This window comes from Euprymna scolopes, chromosome 9, assembly GCF_053919585.1.
Source record: "Euprymna scolopes isolate OS-2025 chromosome 9, ASM5391958v1, whole genome shotgun sequence".
Lineage (NCBI taxonomy): Eukaryota > Metazoa > Mollusca > Cephalopoda > Sepiida > Sepiolidae > Euprymna > Euprymna scolopes.
This window is the reverse complement of record NC_136490.1, coordinates 123,122,741-123,147,277: the sequence shown is the minus strand read 5'-3', so window position 1 is coordinate 123,147,277 and position 24,537 is coordinate 123,122,741.

Here is a 24,537-nt window from a genome sequence, read left to right as displayed (position 1 = left end):
TATAGTGTTATAAAAATGTGAAGCATAAAAAAATAAAGAAAAAGAGGTTAATAACTTTATGTTAATAAATAAAGTAAAAATAAGATAGAGTGGTAAAATAAGGTTAAGAGAAAATATTTTTAATATTTCTAATAAAAAATATATTATTAATATTATTAATATTTCTAATAATAAATACATATACCTTTTTTTCGCCCGCTTTTAAAGTTTGTCAATGTTTCGGTCCATCTATTCCTTGGCATGTTGTTAAATGTTTTCTCTGAATGGTTGAAATAATTATTTAGATTACTTTAAAGGAAATTGGTTTTTAATTCAAAATTATGAATCATTTTACTCAATATTAAAATAGCTCTAGGATATCTATGCCTATCGAGCTTATTATATATCTACAGTACAATGAGCACTGTTTTCTTTTAATTGTATTAATGCATTTACTAGTACATTAAAATAAACTCTGCTATTTAGACTCTACGTCTTATTCCCTATATATATATATATATATATATATATATATATATATATATATGATGATTTCAACGTCTTGTCAGACGAGTGTCACTCCCTCAGACAGTTAAAATCCATGAGCCCAAATGTCTGAGGGAGTATCTATACAAATATGATGCTACAGAGTCTTAGCTTTGTACGACAGCTAAATCTCTCTCTCGGTTCAAAATGTTGAGATCCAGCAACAAGCAAGAGCAAGATAGCCAGCAACAAATTAAACTGCAGACCAGCTTAATGCGGGTACTGGTCTTCCGCTTTATGGTTTTTTTAATCAGATTTGCTTCTCCCAGAAAGGTTGCCTTAACCACGGCTTACGGGAGCCCTCTCTACCCCAATACACATATACACACACACACACACACACACACACATATATACACGGTACATGTGTATATATATATATACACACACAAATATACACGTGTATATATATATATATATATATATATATATATATATAGAGAGAGAGAGAGAGAGAGAGCGGGGGAGAGAATAAATGACAAAAAACTGTATTCCAAAATTTTCATTTTGAAAATGGCGTAATGGAAACATATTAAAGATATATGCAGCCTCTCTTCCAATTTTCGGATTTTAATCATGTCAGATCACACTCCATTTTCTTTTGACGGATTGATTGTTGCTATTTCTTCTGATGAGTAAAGGGCATAATAGATTCACTGATTGATATAATAATTGATTGATTTTTCGCTACGAAACATATACTGTCCAGAATTGTAAAAGTCAACTAAATTAAAGGAATAACTTATAAGATGGTCAACATCATGAATTTTGCAAAATACTTTTTTGACATTTATTGTCTATATTGCTGTGTAATTATATTGAGCTTCTGAAACAAGGATTGGTATATATTATAAGAATATATATTTATATATATATATATATATATATATATATATATATATATATATATATATACGGCTTAATCATGTAAACACACCGGTTCTAGATCATCGAGGTTAAGCAACGTTGAATCCACTCAGTACTAGATGAGTGACCAATTTGGGAATGTCAGAGGGTGACCAAATTAGGAATATCAGGCGCTGTATGTATGGAAACGTCGACACCTTACTTGCAAGCAAGAGTTACAAAAACATAACCAAAAATCCCATTAACGGGGATATACATGCGGCGAGGGACCAATTTTAAATTTCATATTCCCATGAAACTCCTTCCTTCGGAAAAAGTCAGTTAAACCAGCATGAAGATTAGTGCCGCAGTTTAAATTTATATATAAAGTGACAGGTAATATTACACATAGTTCATATGTGTAATATTATAATTATAGTATTTACTTTTACACACACCTTATGGCTGAAGATTTCAATAGGAAAATAGAAATAATCAGAAACAGGAAGCACTTTTAGCCGCACACCAAATAAGGGTACAATCGTCTCTCGTCTATTATCTGGAAAAATTTACTCCCCCTCTTTGTTTCTGTTGCTTTTCCACTTACAACCACTTTGAATCGGACCCAATTGTTTCCGTCAAAATGAGGAGATAAGTAGATACACTGTTAATTAAGCACGTTCACCACTTTTGAAATTCTAATTCGCAGTTGATTATATTTCACAATCATCTTGATTACCGCTTCTGGAAATTATCTTATGCGCATACACAAATGCACACACACACACACACACACACACACACAAATGCACACACACACAGTTGCTATGGTACATGTTGGAAGTGATATTTTGAAATATGTTTTGACCATTTGCGTGCTTCAGAAGGTATCACATTCCCAACACAATGCTCTACCTATACAAGAACAAAATACGTCAAAAGACGGAAGACCGTCGCCACATCCGGGGTTGTACTGCTCAGATCACTCTTTTCTGTTTGGACAGAGTACAAAAACAACTTCGAAATCTAGTAAGCGATGTCTTTTTATGCTTCCTGCTACCTCTTTCTCATAGAAGAGATGTTGCAGGCCTATCGCTATTATTATTTTCATGGCAGGTGCTCAACTGAGTTCCAATCTATGCCCTCATCCCTGTAAAAATGCACGGTATACATTCGTCTAGCTACAATTACTGTCAGCAATTTCCCTTACTTTCTATATGCGCTTAAAAATAAACGAAAATTCCCGAGCAAAGCTTTTTTCCCCCCAGAATTGATCGTTTGTGGAAAAATACCGCGGGGCTACTTTCCAGTTGACTACAACATAGTCGTTTTCAAGTGCAACGTAAATAAGTTCTTGTAGAGTTGGCCTCGTAAGAGTAAATTTCTACCTTATGTCCACTATCACGGATCATCACGGTGTTGTTTCATCTGACTCTCATTAACTCTTATGTTCGAATCGCATGCGGACCTTCATAAGCGGTGTCTGTATAGTAATCTCCAGCCACACCTCTTCTGAGTCGAAATTGTTAATTACCAGTGGCAAGTGAAGCGTATGTTCATGACGACTGAAAACAAATGCCGATATAAGCGGAGAGCACATACAACGCCTAGAATTCCCAAATTGTCACCCATCTGGTACTAACTAGGCTCAACGTTGCTTAACTTCGGTGATCTGACGAGAAGCGGTGTGTCAACGCGATTATGCCTTTTATATATATATATATATATATATATATATATATATATATATATATATATCCGTCCAGTCACACAGAAATTAGTGAGAAAAAAACTGCCTGACGATACCATCTAAAGTATTTAAGAAAAAGACAAAGAATATATATATATAGAGAGAGAGAGAGAGTCATCAACATGCAGTACTGTTTCGCGGTTTCACAGCTCATCAGTGCGACTAGACAGGCAACTACCTCAAGCCAGGATTGAAACCCGACCGTCTGTACGACAGTCAAGGCTCCTAACCATTACGCTATTAGCGGCTGCTGAGCGAATAGTGAGTTTAACGATGTTTTGACATCGTCCGAAATACCTCCGCTCGATTTGTTTACACAAAGTGCGTCGCTTATATGCTAATGGTAATTTGTGTATCACTTCTCAATATGCTCAACTCAAGAGCAGGAGCATTATAGTCATCCACATACAGTACTGTTTCGCTGTTTCACTGCTGATCAATGCGGCTAGACAGGCAACTACCTCAAGCCAGGATATATATATATATATACATATATATATATATATATATATATATATATATATATATATATATATGTGTGTGTGTGTGTGTGTGTATATATATATATATGTATATATATATATATATAATCATTATTATCATTAATATTTCATGCATACACATAAATTTTTAAAGAAATATAATATTTCATGTATTATTTTTAATTATTTACTCTAAAAGTGCTCAATACGGTAATAGGACTAGGTATAAGTTATTAAAATATATAAGCCAGTTAAGTAACAGAATTGCCCACATTATATCCCCGTAAGAGCTCGTCCATTTAAAATGCATTTTAGCCTGAAGAACCCTTACAGGAATATAATGCGGAAAATTTTGTAGCTTTATTCTAATACATATTTTCGTATGTTACACTCTTTTATATATATATATATATATATATATATATATATATATATATATATATGTGTGTGTGTGTGTGTGTGTGTGTGTGTGCGCGCGCGTATGTAATGGTGTAACAGATTGGTTTCCGTAGACATAACTCCAATGAAACTTGCATAATTATTAACGAGTGCTCAATAACTAATAATGTTTGTATAATAAACATACTATATATATATATATATATATATATATATATATATATATATATATATATATCACCAGAAAATTTTTTGTATGGCTTTTTATCTGATATGAAATTTCAATATATTATATACAATCTTCCACGATAACAAAGATATTGCCATAAACGGTTACGAATAAATAAATAGATACATATATATGTGTGTATGCGTAATTATTCTTAACATTATTATTAAGATGTGGTAAATATATTGATATGTATTACGGACAAATATTTTTTTTTACTTATTTGAGCTTGTTTTTCTACTCTAAATTCTTATATCCACTAACGAGTTTTATACGTTAATATACATATACACAAACATGCCGGCACAAAGTTATTTCAATATTTGGGGCCCGTCTTAAGACAGGTGCTGCTCCTAGTATTATTAATGATATGCATTGACCTTTCAGCTAGGTCAGCTCAGTAATTTCTGAGAAAAAGTGGAACAGACAGTTATATATATATATATGTAACAACTTTGTTATATATGGTTCATGGAATGGCATTCATTTGCAAAAGATCTAGCTAATTTGCATATTCTTTCATACATTCATTTTTATCAATTCCCTATTAATCTTTTTCGGTTTTCTCATGTGATAATCATCTTTAGTCAACTATTACGTGCAATTATATTCATGCAAATATTCTACATGATTTATACTTGCGTAATATTTGTGTAAAAAGTTTATAGTAAACACTAACCTATTTCTATATATATTTATGTATATGTATATATATATATTTGTCTAAAATAATTTGCCTAACAAACTTCTGTCAGTTTTTGATCTACGGACATGAAACTTAATATATAGCGTATTCGAACGCATGCAATATTTTATATTTGGTTTTAGTCGGGGAAAATCAGTACAAAAGTGTGAACATTGAAAAAATGGAATTTGCCGGTGAAGGTCGATCGATGGTATTACGACGACGACGACAACGACGACGACGACGACGACGGAATATGCATGCGTAACATAATAACTATTTGTTCATGTTTTAATTTTTAGCCTTGCAGCAAGCATGTCTTCATAGCTCAGGCATTAGCGTCAAAGGAAAAAATAAATCGTAAGCTAAACGTTTTGGTTACGATTCTCGATAGTGGCGCACGCGCACGACTCATTTTTTTATTTTTTAACTTTTTAAATCATTACTACATATTGGGTCCAATATAATATAATAATACATAAGAAATCTGCATTAATCAAAATATCATATTTAAACGTATTTTACGATCGGGCAATACCGGTCGGCCTGCTAGTATATATATGTATATATATATGTATGTATATATCTATATATGTGTGTGTATATATATGTGGATGACTATAGTGCTCCTCACCTTGAGTTGAGCATATTGAGAAGTGAAAAACGAATTACCATTAGCATATAAGCGACGCTCTTTGTGTAAACAAATCGAGCGGAGGTATTTCGGACGATATCAAAACATCGTTAAACTCACTACTCGTTCAAGCAGCCGCCAATAGCGTAATGGTTAGAAGCCTTGACTGCCGTATAAACGGTCGGGTTTCAATCCTGGCTTGAGGTAGTTGCCTGTCTAGCCGCACTGATGAGCTGTGAAACAGCTAAACAGTACTGTATGTGGATGACTATGTATATATATGTATATATATGTGTGTGTATATATATATAGATGTGTGTGTGTATATATACATATATATGTGTGTGTATATATACATATATATATATGTGTGCGTATATATACATATATATATGTGTGTGTATATATACATACATATATATATGTGTATATATATATATATATATATATATACACATTCTTGGCAGTTTTGTAACATTTAAAACTATATAAAAAATACTAATTTAATTTTTAGATTTTTTTATCATTCGTTAGAAAACTAGTTAGTCAGTAAGTCTCTCTTGAATTCACTATAGTACTAATGTTAATTTAAGGGATCATCAGTTTTTTTCCATAAAACACACACACACACACACATATATATATATATATATATATATATATATATATATATATATGTGTGTGTGTGTGTGTGGTAAATTATGTAAGAATCAATTAGCAGAGGAGAATCATTTTAAAATATATTTACGTTGTATACTGAACTCCTGTGCTAAAAATTAAACATTATATATATATATATATATATGTGTGTGTGTGTGTGTGTGTGTGTGTGTGTGTTACAGAATTTTGCTGAAATCCAAAGGCTCATATTTGTTAAAACTTTCGTTAATACATTGTGTGTTTTTGCATGAGAGCTGTTTTGTTAACAGGTGGACAATTCCATGGTTTTTTGTTTCCATAGAAATTTTCTAACTCATCTACTCGTCTGGTGCTAATTCCTTCCGATGTTTTTTTAAACAAAAAATTGTTTTGTACATTATAAACCTGGTACGTTTATTTTGGGGAAAATAATTCCATGGTCATAGTGTTACAGGTCGGTCGTATACATGTCTCCTCCGCTAGGGTTTTTTTTTCTCAATTGGTTTTTAATATTTTTATTTACTAATGATTTATCACTTATTAAAACCAGTTATTCAAGTATAAGTGTTGATAATGAAGAATATTATGAATGGATTGAAAATGCTGAATTGAATGTATAAAGTTTGATTCTTATGAAGACGTTTGATCACAAATATTTATTGACGTTGGTCTTGTGAGCAATGGCGTTTATACTGTGTTTCACATGTGGGAATTTCTTAAAAAGAATCTCTGTTCACGGAAATGTTGCTTGATAGCATACACACGGAGAGATAAGGTTTTTTTTTAGTTTTCATACAGAAACAAGTTCTTACTGTGAATGTCTTACAAAGACGGCGCAGAGATTAGAGTTCAGTCGAGTTTATATTCCTTGACGTTTTTTTAACTATCATCTTGAATCTTTGTTATTTCATTCTTTCTCGGAAGAAATTTCAGATTACTTCGTCAGATGGTCAAACACATTTTTACTTAATGTTTTTTTTTTTAATTGAGAGAAGGTGATCAGATTATTATGCCAATTTAAAATCCAATAATCTCTTCCCTCTACTATTTTTTTTAAATTTCGGAAAGGATTTGTGAACAGGATTTTTTGTTTAGCACTGTTATAAAAATCAAATAGGTTGGGAAGATGATTTTCTGTTGGGTTTACATAGTAAACGAATCTCAACCAGCTTCATAAAAATTAAGCAGGTTATTGTTTCCTTTTTATCATATTTCTTTTCTTTTACAAGAGAGTCATTACTCATCAAGGCCCGAAGGCCACTCGAGAATAAAAGTGAATGAGTGCACGTAGTCATCAGGACAACAGCATAGTAAACGTTAGTAGTAGAAATTTGGTGTAGTTTGATTATTTAAGGGGCGTCTCAGCAAGAACTTGTTTACATTGGACTTGAAGACGACCATATTGTAGTCAGCTGGAAAGCAAGTCAGCGGAACAAATTTCCACAGGCGGGCAATTCTGGGAAATAAGCTTTGCTCATAGAATCCACGTTTAGATTTAGGCACAAATTGAGTTTAGGAGAATTTGTTGTTAAGTAGTTTTATCCATACGAGTATTTTTGTGAAAGTTTGGCAGTGGGTGCATAAATTGGAGCTCAGACAAGCACTTGCCATGAAAATAACGATAGAACAGGGATAGGCTAATAACATATCTTCTGTTGGAAAGAGGTTGCAGCGAAGAGAAAAGAGCATCACCTACTAGATTTCGAAGCTAGTTTGGAACTCTGTCAAGGCAGGATAGGTGATCTTAGTAGTTTCTACCTCGATGCGGCAACAGTACTCCATCCTTATGTAACGCTTAATTAATAGTAAATAGAAATAAAAAAAATAGTAAAACTATTTTTAGAATATGAAAGTGGGCGGGAACATAATTCATCATACACGTCTGCCATATATTGCTGTAACGCTTGTAACGCCTGCCGTATATTGTTGTAACACTTACGACGCACCTTTAAGATAAAACTCTATCTCTATTTTTCACCGTTAAGATCATAATGCAATAAATAAAAAAAGAACGTGATACGAATATATATACACACATAAATCGACGTGATACAATGTTGGGATATTAATAAACCTTCAGATATCAGAGACAGCTTGGCACAACATACTTCAGCTTTTCTACCAATTATAGTAACTATATTATATTTATCTGTGTCTGTCTGTCCGTTCCACGTTTTCTGGGAAACTACTGGGTCGATCTGGCTGGAATTTTGTATGGATATTTATTATGATAAGATTCAGCGAACTAAGTTTTATAGTACACGTTCCATGCACAGTTAGGGATTTATAATGTTTAGTCACTACAATAACACAATTACTCTAGAAATTTTCTTAGAAACTACTCGGTCGATCTAGCTAAAATTTTGTATGTGTCGTTGTTATGATAAGGTGCAGCAAACTAAATATTATGGTATTTGTTCGATGCACAATTAGGGATTAATAGGGATTAGTAGTTAATAGAAAAAATGAGCACAAATTCAAACATATTCAACCATCAATTTGGCATAAAGTCAACAGGTTATAATTTTTGCTCGTTTTTAATTGGCTAAAATATCTAATATTAACGTATTGTATTTAGTTCTCAAGGAGGTTATACATAAGGCCGAGTGTGAGTTTGAAAAGCCAATGCATTAAAATTAGCACACTGTGGCCTAGAAAATGCCTTATCAGTCCTATCGCATTATACGGTAGAGGCGCCTCAGGCTATTATCAATAAACTAATATTTTCTCAAAGAGAAGGTAAAACCTGGTAGGAAGGACCTCCTGAGACTGATCAGAATAGGCTCAGAAAAAAAAAAACAGAAAAAAAAACACAACGACCCACCCTCTGTCAGTTTGATCGTTATAAACGTAGTTTTGACTTGTACGAATAGCTTTTAATAGCTACTTTGTTTTCTAAAAACAATTTTGTCCCCAAAATGTGAAAACTTTAAACATAGGTTTGCTTTAATTTTCTGGTGCTATTAGATCAGGCTATCTTAAGATACCGGCTTCCTGATCTAACACGCACCAAACATTAATGTCATCGTTTGTTTTTCCTTTTCGTTTGCAAAACTCAATCATGTTCTGCAAAACCAAAAACAAAACCAACAATTTCCTCTTCAAAACAACCAAACCAAACCAAACATCATGAATAAATAATTGAACATATAAACAACACGAAGGATAAAATTTTTTTTTTTTTTTCAAAATGACTTGATTCGGAATTAAATAACCCTAAAAGAGTTGATATGTCGTCAGACAAAACAATCAAATAAAAAAAACATGAATAAAAAAGAAGAAAAAAGCAACTTGAAGCATAGAAACATTCAGCAAAATGACGATATTCAGCATTAAATAACCCGAAAAGGTTGACATATTGTAAAACAAAGCCACCAAACAAACCAAATCTGCTTTGACTTGTGCGTTGAACGGCATATCAACCCATTTATTTTTTCGGGTTTTTATTACTGTCCACATATATTTGAAAAAGTTGTCAAAAAACAAATATATAACAAATAAATACTATCAAAGGGAAGATAAGTTACTTTTCTACCAAACTGGATATAATTTTCGTGTTTTTATTCAATTTAACATGTTTATTCAGCTCGAAAAGCATGCAGTGTTTACCGATGTATTGGAAATTCAAAATGGCGCCCGGCTCTCTCTTTAACACGGTAAGTTCGGGAAAAAAGTGTTATAAATAATAAACTAGACAAAATGCTGTTAGAAATTCGCTCAATATATGTTACCGTGACATAACTTGACATATATTTGGTGTTTTTTAAATAGTATTTTGTCTAGTTTATTATTTATAACACCTTTTCCCAAACTTACCGTGTTAAAGAGAGAGTCGGGCGCCATTTTGAATTTTCCAATACATCGGTAAACAATGTACGTTTTTCAAGCTGAATAAACATGTTACATTGAATAAAAACACAAAAAATATATCCAGTTTGGTAGAAAAGTAACTTATCTTGCCTTTGATAACATTTATTTGTTATACATTTGTTTTTTGACAACTTTTTTGAATCTATGTGTACAGTAATACAAACCCATTTTTTCTTATTAAAAGCTAAAACACAATCCTAGCGGCTCATATCTCCTCACCGCAATTTATAATACCAACCTCACTCCCTCACTAATAGACTCCTCCTTATAAACAAACCACTTTTAGATAGAAGCAAAGTGTAGTATCTGTTCTGATACTAGACTAAACTTTATTTTCTGTCCTCGAGCAGTGAAGAAGACATCTTTCTATCTTGAGGCAATTTTCATTTTTTTTTTTTTTGTTCAAATCCAGAGCTCCCCTTTTTAGAGAGCTGGATTTTCGTTACATTAAAAATTTATTTTGTGCTTAACTCTGTTTTCACCGGCTGCAAATAGATAGGAATAAACGTTTTAATTTTTTATCAACAAATACTAGAGTATTGTCCAATTTGAATAACATTTTCAGCATGTATTCAATAATTAATGGAGGGATGGCCGCTCAACCTTATAAAATACGCTTAAATATATTTTAATTCATGCAGATTTCGTATTTCTTCTTCTTATTATTATTATTATAATTATCATCATCATTATTATTATATTCGTATTATATATACAATATTCAATACAGAATTGAATATTATATATATAATTCTCTATTGAATATATATATATATATATATGTATATATATGTATATATATGTGTATATATATGTATATATATGTGTATATATGTATATATATGTGTATATATGTATATATATGTATATATATGTATATATACGTATATATATGTATATATACGTATATATATGTATATATACGTATATATATATGTATATATACGTATATATATATGTATATATATGTATATATACGTATATATACGTATATATATGTATATATATATGTATATATATGTATATATATATGTATATATATGTATATATATATGTATATATATGTATATATATATGTATATATATATATATGTATGTATATATATAAATAAAATAATACTGAATAATACAAAAGTTAAAAATAAAATGATGGGGGGGGGTAATCAGCTAGAATCGAAACCAAAACATTCAGCACTCTGTCTGTGTTCCCTATTGTTTGATCTATCGACAGATAGATAAGAAAGAATTAAAATGTAACCACTTCAAGCTATAAATGAATTTGCGCATACATAAAAGTAATAGAAATATGTCGGAAAATTGAAATGAACATTTTGCATTTCAACTTGCCAACATATTTCTGTACCCGTTATTCATCCATCCAATGATGTTACTTGCTATTAACCATGCTTCGTGTATGATTACTATCTCCTGTTGATTTAAGTGTCATGTGACCAGTAGTTTACCTGTTACACAACACGCATACATACATTTACTATTTTATTTATATAGCAATATACTATGATTTTACTAAAATTCAGTTAACGTTGGTTTTCATATTTATTTGAATCACAAAATAGGTGTTACATTTCTACTCCCCCCCCTTCACTAATAGACTGCTCTTTGTAAGCAAACCACTTTTCGTTAGGAGAAAAGTGAAGTATCTGTTCTGATACATCACTTCATCTTTTCTGTCCTCAATCAGTGAAGGAGAAATTCTTTTAGACTGAGGTATTTTTGTTCTAATCCAGAGGAGTACCCCTTTAGTTTTCGATTGAGTTTTTTTTTTTTTTAATCCGTTTTAATTGTTCCAATTTGCTGTAATTTATGATTAACACACTAAGTAACTTCGTTTTTACTAAGTGTCGGTCTATCACTCTTTTCCTTAAACCATTCCTTCTTTTTTTCTTTTTACTAGAGAATACATTTTTTTTAAAGATAGCAGGATTGCCCTTCTCTTGTTAGGGGTAAAGAGGTTGGTACTACCCGTTTTGGTTTGGTTGTGTTGTTTTACAGAATATAAAATCTTTTCAAGTTATTTAAAGCCGGCTTTGCAGACCAGGATTGAGTTTTGCAAAGGAAAAAGGAAAAAATAATAACATCAATGATTGGTGCATTTAATTCAGGAAGTCCCCTTAAGTAAGACACTCTATCAAAAAGCCCTATTAAGTAAGACACTCTATCAAAACCCCCAATACTAATGATTACTACAATACTATCTCATTGATTACTGTACACGCAATAACCCTTATCCCTGAGTGGCCTTCGAAAAAAAAAATCTTCACTATGTTGATCGACACATCAACAAAATTTTATATCTACACAGGTAGTGATACTATTACACTCCTCACTGGTGATGAAAAGAAATATATATGTGTGTGTGTGTGTGTGTGTGTGTGTAATCATTTCCAAAATCAAACAACTCCGCAGCTCACAGGGACCATGAAAGCCAACAAATTGGAATTTGAAAATTTGAATTTCACCACAATAAGGGCTCATCAGTTGACCATATCTGAACTTCTGATTAGAAACCTGAATCTCTTGCATGCAAGGCGAGTACCATGCCACTTGAGCAACACAAGAAAATCTATTAGTTAATATAAATCAAGTAAACCACAGTAGTTCAAGTGGCAGAGTACTCAACTCACGTGCAAGAGACTCGGGTTTTGAATCCTGAGTTCGGATGTGTTCAACTGATGAGCCCAAATGTGGGCGAAACTTTAGTTTTGGACTTTTGGTTCGATTGCTTTCATGGCTCCTGTGTGCTGCGATGTTGTTTGACTGAAAATAATTATATCATAGAGAGTGAGTGAGTGAGTGAGGAGGGAGTGAGTGAGGGAGTGAGTGAGGGAGGGAGTGAGTGAGTGGGGAGGGAGTGAGGGAGTGAGTGAGTGAGAGAGGAGGGAGAGAGTGAGTGAGTGAGGGAGGGAGGGAGGGAGTGAGAGGGAGGGAGTGAGTGAGTGAGCGAGTGAGCGAGTGAGGGAGTGAGGGAGTGAGTGAGTGAGTGAGGGGGAGGAAGAGAGGTTATAAAGATTAGAAAGGAAATTTTCGATTTTTGGCTTTTTTATATTTTTTTATATTTAATAACTGGTGTTGCAAACTCACTTTTTCCTTATGCAAACAATTTAACCCGAGCCCAAGGGATGTCTCAACGAGTCATTTTCTTCTAGTATATTTTTAAAGAAAACATTCGATTATCAAAAACATGTGAAAGTTTGAATGAAATTTAAGTTTGACTTAGATTCAAAGACATTCTCATTAATTTTTTTTAATGTCTATTTTTGTAATATGTGTTCAGTTTTAAGGATATCATTTTACTTATGTATTTTTTACTAGGAGGTCCCCCCCCCCGTATCTTGACCCAAGGGTCACTCGATAAGGGTTAATAGGTGTCAAGTAGACTATGAGAACAACACCATGGTGAAACTTGGGTACGGTTTAATTATTTAAGGGTATGGCTCAACAAGAATTATTTACATTAGACTTGAAAACGGTCATACTATAGTCAGCTGGGAAGCAACCCCGCGCTATTGTGCTCCACAGACGGGCAGTTTTAAGAAAGGAATTTTGTTCATGGAATTTTTGTTTAGTTTTAGACATTAATAGAGTATAAAGGGAAATTATTGACAGTTGTTGTAGAAGACGAGTATTTGTGACTATCAATTTGCAGGGAAAAATCATAGATTGAAGCTCAGTTGAGCACTTGACATGAAAATAATGATAGAGCAGAGATAAACTTGCAACATCATTTTGGTGGGAAAGAGGAATTATGGGCTACAAAACTCCTTGCCTACTAAATTTTTAGGACGGTTTTGTACCCTGTCAAGGCAAGAAAGGTGCTCCTTCCCAAATGTGGCAGCAGTACTCCATTTTCTGACATATTTGGCTCTTGTATAGACAGAGAATTGCATCAGGAATGGAATGTGATACTTTCTGGAGCAATAGAATGATCCAACCAACGTCTTTGGCAACCGATCTGGTGTAAGCATTTCATTTCAGGTCAGGAGTGAAAATCAATCCTAGAAGTTTAAATAAGAAACAAAAAATTAAATAAAGGAGGCCGCCAGAACGATGAGGGAAACCATCCTCTCAAAGAGGGTGAGGTAGCAGGATTGCCCTTATCTTGTTCGGGGTAAAGAGGTTGGTACTACCCGTTTTGGTTTGGTTGTTTTGTTTTACAGAATATGAACTCTTTTCAAGTTATTTAAAGCCGGCTTTGCAGAACATGATTGAGTTTTGCAAAGAGAAAAAGGAAAAAAGTAATAACATCAATGATTGTCGCATTTAAGTCAGGAAGCCAATATCTTCACTCAGCCTGATCTGGTAATACCAGATGCTTGTTTGACGACTGACAATCCATTATAAACGATTAATTGAACATAAGTTGCTTTTTCTATTTTTACGAATGGCTGGACGAAAATTCTCAATTCATGCCTTTCCCTATATTACTAACACATTAAGAGCTGCAATGAATTCAGTAAAATTTTAAGGTAGTAGATACAATTCCATAGTCTAAGATGAGATCCATTAGGCTAATATAGCACATACAAATATACACAAACATACATACATGTACACAATATACACAGGAATATAGGTGTGTGGTGTGAGGTTATATGTAAACATAACTCGCTTGCATGAACGAGTAATCAAACATGCAGAACCGCGCACACATACACAATGTGTTATTCTATTTCAAGTGTAGTCGTGAATAACGTCCATCTGAAACAATGCTTACGCATGTATCTTGTGTGTGTGTGTGTGTGTGTGTGTGTGTGTGTGTGTGTGTGTGTGTGTGTGTGTGGTTTCATACGCATATTCATGTAGATACGCAGCTTACTTTGGAAAAAATCTGCGTTAAAACATTACAATGTTGTGTTATATCGTGATACGGTAGCCACAATTATATAGAGGATGAGTCACGGGAAACGGATGTTTTTAAGGAAAACAAAACTCTGTGAATATTTCAACAAAAATTTTATAATGTGCATAAATAAACATTTACTAAACTCTACCATTATGGAATATTTAGAAGCAAGGATCGTTCTAAAAACATCCGTTTCCCGTAACTCACCCTGTAAAATATGTGTGTATGTGCTTATGTGTGTGTGTGTGTGTGAATGTTCTAGGTTGCACTAAAAAGCTCATGCACAAAGTAGGAGAGAACATGAATGCCTACTAGACACTATTCTCAACTGTCTAAGGTCTTCCACTGTATTGGGTTTTGTTAGAACAACCTGGCATGAGGATACCGCCCCCTACAAGGAAACTCTGACTAAATATTAAAAAATAACATAGTATTTGCAGTCCACATAAGCTCCCTGAAGATGTGGACCCACACTGGCTTATAAGAGAAACAGTACAATTTCTTCAACTGGTGTTGCCTCTAGTAATAGCATGTCTAAATGCCTCTAACAGTAACGTAGCACCTACTTAATATAGTTAATAACATATAACAGGAAATAGATTACCCCTATACATATCCTGGCACCTTTAATGATAATCGCCATTGAAAATGAATCTTGATTAGATCAGAAAGTACTCGGTAAAAAGCGATTATGGCAGTGACATAAGCCAGTTCAATTTATTAAAAAACTTGAACGTAGAAGAACAGAATTTGTGTGTAACATTTAACAAATCTCTCTATATATATAATTATTTTATACCTAGTAATACTAGTGTTTCATTCTTTCGCAATCATCAATGCAGGAAGTGGCGATTATTACTGACTGGGAGATTCAAACCGAGCTACAAAACCACATTGGACTTTCAATTGCTAGGAACGTTACCTCTAGGCTACCAATTTTCGCTAGGCAAGAGTCTTCCTCCTTTAAGGGTGCTGGCTTTACATCCCCACATTCTGACCTTGTGTCACATCTTGCTGTGGTGGGCAGCAAGTAAATATCTACCTCTGGGCCACCATCAACCGTCATGAGAATTAAGAGAAATTAACAACTGTAAATATTAAATCAAGGCATAAAATTATGACAGTCAATAGTGATCAAGCGACTATAATTCATGATCTTGCACAAGGTAAGCTGACTGCCTTTATTTCCCAGACAGTGCTCAACTTTAAGAATTTTAATCTTAAAAGTGCTAATCATTATAAATAACTATTTCTATATATATAGAAGCTGGTGTTTCATACTTTTGCAATCCTTAGAATTCCAAATTCAAAGATGTTATTCACATTACCGTTTATTTCCTTCAGTAGGTTAAAATTTCAATTCTTGACAGCATCTTTTTCGCAGCACAGACACAATATATCCATAAATTTTACAGGAGCTAATATGAATTATTTTATTTAAAAATATACATTAGAGTTTCTGTTAGACGAATCAAGTTTTCATTGTTACAGACAGGACGTTACCGTGTTAGAATCTATTGTTTATGTCCGAGACAAATTATCAACATCTTAGAACATGAGAAACACAGAAAAGAAACGTTTCTGACATACTTGTGAGACACTGAAGATTGAGCACAGACACAAAAAACGGATTCTAAGTCGTCTCTAGGATTAAAGCTGGGCCCTATTTGTGAATTGAGAATATGGCCACAAATTAGATGTGTGAATCATTCACAAACTACCTCTTTGGTCGAATACTCTCGTCACTGGTTGACAGTATGACAAGCCCACTTACATGGTTTTATAAATGACTTAATTTAAATGTTAATTCCTGAAGGCCAAGAGAAAGAACGCTAACCAGCAAAGTCAAAGGTAATTTCTCAACTGGGTTCGAGTCACACGACCAGTAGTAATTATGATTTCCTGTACTGGTGATTGCATAAACATGAAACACTAGTGTCTGTAGGAATAAAAAATATTAATATTTTATGAAAAAATTATATATATATATATATATATATATATATATATATATATATATATATATATATATATAAGTAAATTCATGAGTTAAATTTTCTCCATCAAGCCTAAACTTTTCTTTGGAATACAATTTTAACCTGTACATAATTACAGCATGGCAATTAATGGATTTCTTTTATTCAATTTTCACCTCAAACAAGGAACAGTGCCACTTCGAAGTAGGGCATAAGTTTCAGGGACATTATGAAGGGAGTTGAGCAGCAAGATATCTTTTCACATTGCATATGAACTTCTGCAAGTCAGTACAGTCGGGAAAGCAGAATCGCGGAAGGGAGTTCCAAAGTCTAGCAGTTATGGGGAAGAAATTATTGGAGTAGAAGGCTTTCTTACACCTAGGGATCTTAGTGTAGGGGTGGGATTTAGCTGGAATTTTGTTAAAGGTATTTAAGTCGAGGGGGCACAAGTGGTTGTACTTCATCAGAGCATTCACCATTAAAATACTTGTGGAACAGGCAGAGGGATTTGATTGAAAAATAGGCGAATTTCAACTTTTTTGATCACAACGAAAAATTTGGGAGTGTGAAACATTTGTTGATCATCATACACAACCGGGTAATGTCAGATCTCCATGCTATTCAAAAAACATTTGGTATTTACAACCACTTTATTACAGTTTCTATTATTTCAGATGCATTTATACATATGACAATCAAAATTCATTTTCAATTACACCACATATGTCAACTTTTCTTCATCGAATCTTAACTTTGTTTGGAATATAATTTTTACCTATACATTTCTGCATTATCAACTTTTACATAAATTTGACTTTTTTCAAAATTAGCAGTTTTCAATTCATGTTCGAATCAGCAAAATTTGTAGCTTGCCTATGGTTGGTTGTTTTTTGTTTTACGGCATATCAACCCTTTTCAGGTTATATAATGCCGAATCCAGTTATTTTGAAGAAAAAATTTTAATAAAATATATTTGTTCTTTTTTCAAGTCGGTTTCTATTTAACCCATAGTTAGGACCCTTACAGGTACTACGACTCCAGGTTAGAGAGGACCTGGGAGCAATGGCAATTAAAGGGTGGCTCCACACTCCCCAGAGCCCGCAAGCTGGGGCCTCACCATCGGATATAGTTTATTTCATATCCAGGACCAACTTGCCTATGAATATCATTTTGCTAATTACTTTCCTCTGAGGATAACATCCTTTCTTTGAAACACCATGGATTAAGGATAATTTTTTAAGTTTTCAATATGTATTCCCTGTCGAATATTAAATTTATTGTAAATTATAATTTAAAGATTTTACATTTGATCTCTCTTATATGCAGGATGAAATGATATAATTGTCGCCCTAGTGAAGACGGTATGATTCCATTTCCGTTTGATGAAAACCGGTTTTTTTTTTGTTGCAGACCATCTACTAGTTGGCCAGTTGTGTACAAATCCCAAGAGTAATAGGAGCCTACTATCATGTCCGAAAGTGATACCATGTTAGACAAGCGAGATCAGAGATGTGCCGCTGTACAACTCCTGCTCTCTACCGGTCCAAGTTATGAGAACAGGACCATTGTCAGTACCCTCAAAATGCATTGCTAGATCGCCACGAATAAGAGGGACCTGCCCAGGGTAATGAAAACAAAGTTTCTGGCTACAGTTATGGTCTTTGGTGTGGTTTCAAGTGAGGGCCACATCATGCCACCTCACATCTTCGAAGTCGGTTTAGAAGTCAACACCAAAGTCTACCTGGATGTGCTGAAAACTCCTAGTGCAAGCCGGTGGTTGTTAGCAGAATCTGCGTGTGGCACCAGGACTCAGTGACGCAAAGAGACCCAGACTTGGGTCCAGGAGTGCTACGACTTTGTACCCTTCTTTCACTGGCCTCACTCCTCCTCAGACCTGAACCTGCTGGACTACTTCGTTTCGTCATACATCGAGAACATCACCAACATGACGTCCCACAACACCAAAGCAAGCTTGATCTCTGCCATCCACCGAGTATCTGGCGAGCTCCCGTCGACAATTGCGGAAAAGGCATGCTCCCAGTTCCAGGCCTGTATCAGGGTAGTGATTGAGGTTGAAGACGGCTACATTACATAGATATCAGCTCTATTACATAATCGAATTACCTGAATTGATTTTTTCAATAAAAGTTCTTCAATAAAACTGTAGCGCTGTTCTCTTTAGGGCGACACTTTTATCGTTCCACCCCATATTTATCATGATAAAGTCTTATTCCAGTCTGGTGGTATGTTCACAATTTAATTAATATGTACAAAAAAAAAATACACTGTTTTACAAATTCATTTTCAAAATAAAAACGGACTTATATACACATTTATTCCTGCATGATTTCTATATATACTATTTATTCAAAAGAAATCTACATTCGATACGTACTCTCACTTGCCTATTACATTACAAAAACTCTATTTTAACAATTAATTCCATATTATTAATTGTTTGTTGTAATACAATTGTTTTAATTTTTTATATTTAGAAATATTATTTAAAGTTGATTTATTTAATTCAATTTTAATTTAATTTATATTTAATTTAATTTTTTTTCAATTATTAACAGCTGACAACAGTTGCCTTTAAAACCGGAAGTAAGCTTATTTGTTTAAGCCATGAGGCATATTTAGCTTTTAAGCTATAAGCATTACTTTGTATTTGATTTCGATAGATGATATGTTTTATGCTTCCCTTAATCCAACATGTGGTCAAGTTTCGTAACAAGTTAGAATATACGGTATATCTTACATAGTATGTGACTAACACACTCCGCCCTGTAATATTTTTCGACATGGCAACGCCGGGTATATATATATATATATATATATATATATATATATATATATATATATATATATATATATATATATATATATATATATATATATAGTAATTTATAAAATATATATGGCGATTAAGCTACACTGAATATTCGGTGTTTCATCCACTCTAGGATTCGTCAGGCTTATGCACGAATTCTGTGGTTGTTTCTCGTTTTTATATGGTCCTCTTCTGTTGAGGATTTTAGTTAGCCAATCAGCTTTCTAGTATCCACCGTGCCCCTTCCTATCAGCCTCAACAGAAGAGGACCATATAAACGAGAAACAACCACAGAATTCGCGCATAAGCCTGACGAATCCTAGAGTGGATGAAACGCCGAATATTCAGTGTAGCTTAATCGCCATATATATTTTATAAATTACTAACTAGCTTTACCTACGCATTGAGCACTTTTGAAGTAAATACTTAAAGTTTACGCATAAATCTATACTTTCGTATATTAATTTCATGTGAGTAAATGAAGTAGTTATACATATATATATATATATATATATATATATATATATATGTGCAGATCATCGTATAACGATTAGATCACTGTCTGTCTGGCGTAAATGAACACTTAAAATTAAGATGTTTAAAATTCAATGTTATTTCAAGCGGTTAATGGTAGCCGAATGGATTAGGTCTCCGCTAATCGAGCCAGAGATGTCTCGTGATACGGGGTTCGAATCGTTCGACTGGTAGTAATCGTGACACCCTGCACTGAAGATTCCCGAAAGGATGAAACACTAGTGTCTGTAGGTATTTAATTATTATAGTAAAAAATAATTATGACAGCCCCTTTAAGAAATTCGTTTCTTATCGTTGAGCACTTTCAGTTGAATTAAAAGTCGGTCAATTTAGCTCTTATGCGTAGATCATCGTATAACGATTAGATCACTGTCTGTCTGGCGTAAATGAACACTTAAAATTAAGATGTTTAAAATTCAACGTTATTTCAAGCGGTTAATGGTAGCCGAATGGATTAGGTCTCTGCTTATCGAGCCAGAGATGTCTCGTGATATGGGGTTCGAATCGTTCGACTGGTAGTAATCGTGACACCCTGCACTGAAGATTCCCGAAAGGATGAAACACTAGTGTCTGTAGGTATTTAATTATTATAGTAAAAAATAATTATATATATATATATATATATATATATATATATATATAGGTTCGATCCACAGCTGGGAAAAGTGTATGTCTAGCCGCACTGATTAGTTGTGATACAACGAAACAGTACTGTATGTGGATGACTAATAAGCTCCCACCCTCTTTGGGTTGAGTACTCTGTAAATATATTTTCACTCAACGCGTAGTTAAGTGATTATGCGAAGCTCACTATTTGTAAACAACCTGACAGTTCGAGCACTTTGCGACGAGCAAATGCTAATTTCATAAGCATTTGAGGAGATATATTTATGGGCACTGATTCTTGGTCCGATGGTTAGAGCCACCTACTGCCAACGTGATGGTTGTAGGTTCGATCCACTCCTGGGAAAAGGTGTATGTCTAACCACACTGATGAGTTGTGATAAAACGAAGCAGTATTGTATGTGGATGACTATATATATATATATATATATATATATATATATATATATATATATATATATATATATATATGCCTAATTCAAAGTTATATGAAAAACTTGGTTTTGAATAGAGGCCAAGCAAGTTCTTGATCATTCATAGTCAAAAGTATTGGAAGGGCCATATTCAAATAGATCTTAACCTTATTGGCTATACCCGTGCCCCTCCCGCTGCTAATCTTGCCCGCCCTACACTCATGTTTCCATCATTCACCCCGAGGAAGACCGAAGGATCAGTCGAAAAATTATGTGCTTTTGAAAGAAACATTCTTGTTTTTTTTTTTTCAAAAGACTTTTTATTCCTACACGTCAACACATAGGAAATAAATACAAAAAAGATATAAATATATATTTTTCGTATAGATATTTTATATATATGCGTGTGTGTGTGTGTGTGTGTGTGTGTGTGTGTGTGTGTGTGTGTTGGGACGATTGATTGGAAGAGGGAATCGGAAAAAATCGGAACTCTTTGGGGTATCGGAATCAGTATTGTAATCGAAAAAAAATGTACCTATTTACCGATGTAAATGTAAAACGATTCCTTTATCTTTTTTAGTTTATTTTGTTCTAAATAAAATCTTTCACTGTTGGTAGAAATAATAAAATAATAAATATTTATTGATTTAAACTTTTAGTAAATCACAAGTGTGTTTTTTTTTTACGTTTAAGAAAATATATGCACATTTAAGATATGTTTTTACACTAATCGGGACGACATACACATTGTATAGTTAAATAATTCGGGATTTATAAAGAATCAGAATCGAGAATTTAGTATGGAATCAGTAATTTTATCAGAATCATGTTGGAATCGTACCATAATTAATATATACATGACATGTGTGTATGTGTATGTGTGTATTAGATTCGTGCGAAAATAATGTCGTTTTTGACATGAAGTTGAACGTTAAAAAACATTATTTTTTCACCAAGCGATTATATATATATACATATATAATGTGTGTGTGTGTGTGAGAGAGAGAGAGAGAGAGAGAGAGAGAGAGAGAGAGAGAGAGAGAGAGAGAGAGAGACGGACAGAGTAGGATTAATTCCTGAAACATTTTCTTTAACTTTGTATAACTTGTATTTTGTTGAAGCTACAGAAGCCGAAGCCTTAGTACAAAATAATTGCGGTAGAGATGGCAACCTATACATCTAAACACGCAGAGTAATTTTCCTAACATGCACACACGCAAACGCACACGCTCTCGCCCGTGTGTTTCACCAGCTGACGGTAAACATGAATAGTTCGGAAACAAACGGTAAAATATTTATCACTTTAAAAAAAAAAAAAAAAAAAAAAAAGAAAATAAAAAAGAGCAGTGATCAATCGTGTTTGTGAGCGATTGTTTTCGTCTTGAAAAGATGTCATTTTGAAAAATAAACAATGCAAAAAAATCGTAAACTATTTGAAAATGTCTAAAATGTAAGTAGAGAAGAATTGAGACAATGTTTGCGTCAACCACTTCCCCATTATTAACGAAAAATAAGTTACTATTACAAGCTGGTATTCAGAATGAGAACATATTTTATTAATTTACCTATGCATTTATATCTATCTCGATGCCTCTGGTCAGTTTCGAAAGACAAAGGATACTCCCTGTAGGGGCAGAGCTGCGCGCCTAATTGTGAAAAAAGGGTTGCGCAATCTCAACCACACCTCTACTGAATCGGTATTGCTAAAGTTCAGTAGCAAGGAGAAGTCCAGGAGACGATTGGAAACAATGCCGAGATAAGCGGAAATCACATACAGCATCTGGAAGTCCCAAATGGTCACCCATTTAGTACTGACCGGGTTAAACGTTGCTTAACTTCGGTGATACAGCAAGAACCGGATTGTCAACGTGATTATTTATATATATATATACATATGTATATATATACACATATATATACATATATATATATATATATATATATATATATATATATATATATATGCACACACACACACACATATATATACATATATATATACATATATATATACATGTATACACATATATATATACATGTGTCTGTGTGTGTGTGTGTGTCTGTGTACTTTTTCCTTCGCAATAACTATTAATTTTCAGTGTACAGACTCGAAATTTGATATACAGGCACTGAGATTTGGGAAAATCGATGTGATCGGCTTTCGGCCAGAAATTTGTCTGTTAAGGGGTCAAAGTTCAACGATTTGACCTTCGAGAACTCTACCAAACTCCTCCGATAATTTGGAGTCTAAACACTTGACATTTTAGATATAGGTTCATTGGACATGGATCTAACTTAATAACTCAATTTGAGCCTAAAACAATGAATTTTAAGGGGTCATAATAGGGGTTAAATTTTAAAAAATTGACCGTTTTTTTTTGTTTTTTAGCTCAGCATAAACCTCCAAACACCCGGGGAACGCCGGGCACCCATGCTAGTATATCTATAAAAGTGAAAATGTCTGACTGTGTGTCTATGCGTATGTGTGTCTGTGTACATTTCCCTACAAAATAACTCTGTCAATTTTTAGTCTACAGACTCGAAATTTGATATACAGGGTACTGAGATTTGGGAAAATCTTTGTAATTCATTTTCGGCCAGAGATGTGGCTGTTAAGGGTCAAAGTTCAGCGATGTGACATTTGAGAACTCTATCAAACTCCTCCCACAATTTTCGGTCTAAACACTTGAAATTTTGGATATGGGTTCCTTGGACATGGATCTAACTTAATAACTTGATTTGACGAAAACAATAAATGTAAAGGGTCATAATAGGGGTCAAATTTTAAAAAGAATTGACCTCTGCGGTCTCTACCAAATTGCTCGGACAATTTCTAATCTAAACATTTGGAATTTTACATAAAGGGTATTCAGAGATAGGACATGCTTTTTAATCGGTTTGGGTCGAAAATTTGAGTTACCAATATATAAATGTATGTATGTATGTTTGCATGTCTGCCTAAAACTTTTGACAGAGGCGACGGATTTTTACTAGGTCAGTATCGTTTTGAAGTCGACATTTCAGACGACAAATATCGAAAAATTAGCTAAAAACATTATTATCTTCATCTTCAACTGGCACTTTTCTACGGGGGGGGGGTCGCTTTTTTCGCCGATCTTTTCGAAAGTCCTCCTCTCCTTTCGATTCTCTAGCCTTAATTTAAACCTACGTCACTTTCGGTTTGGCGGTGGTCGTAACAGCAAAGACGTAACGTTTTTTCCCATTCTTTTCCTCCTT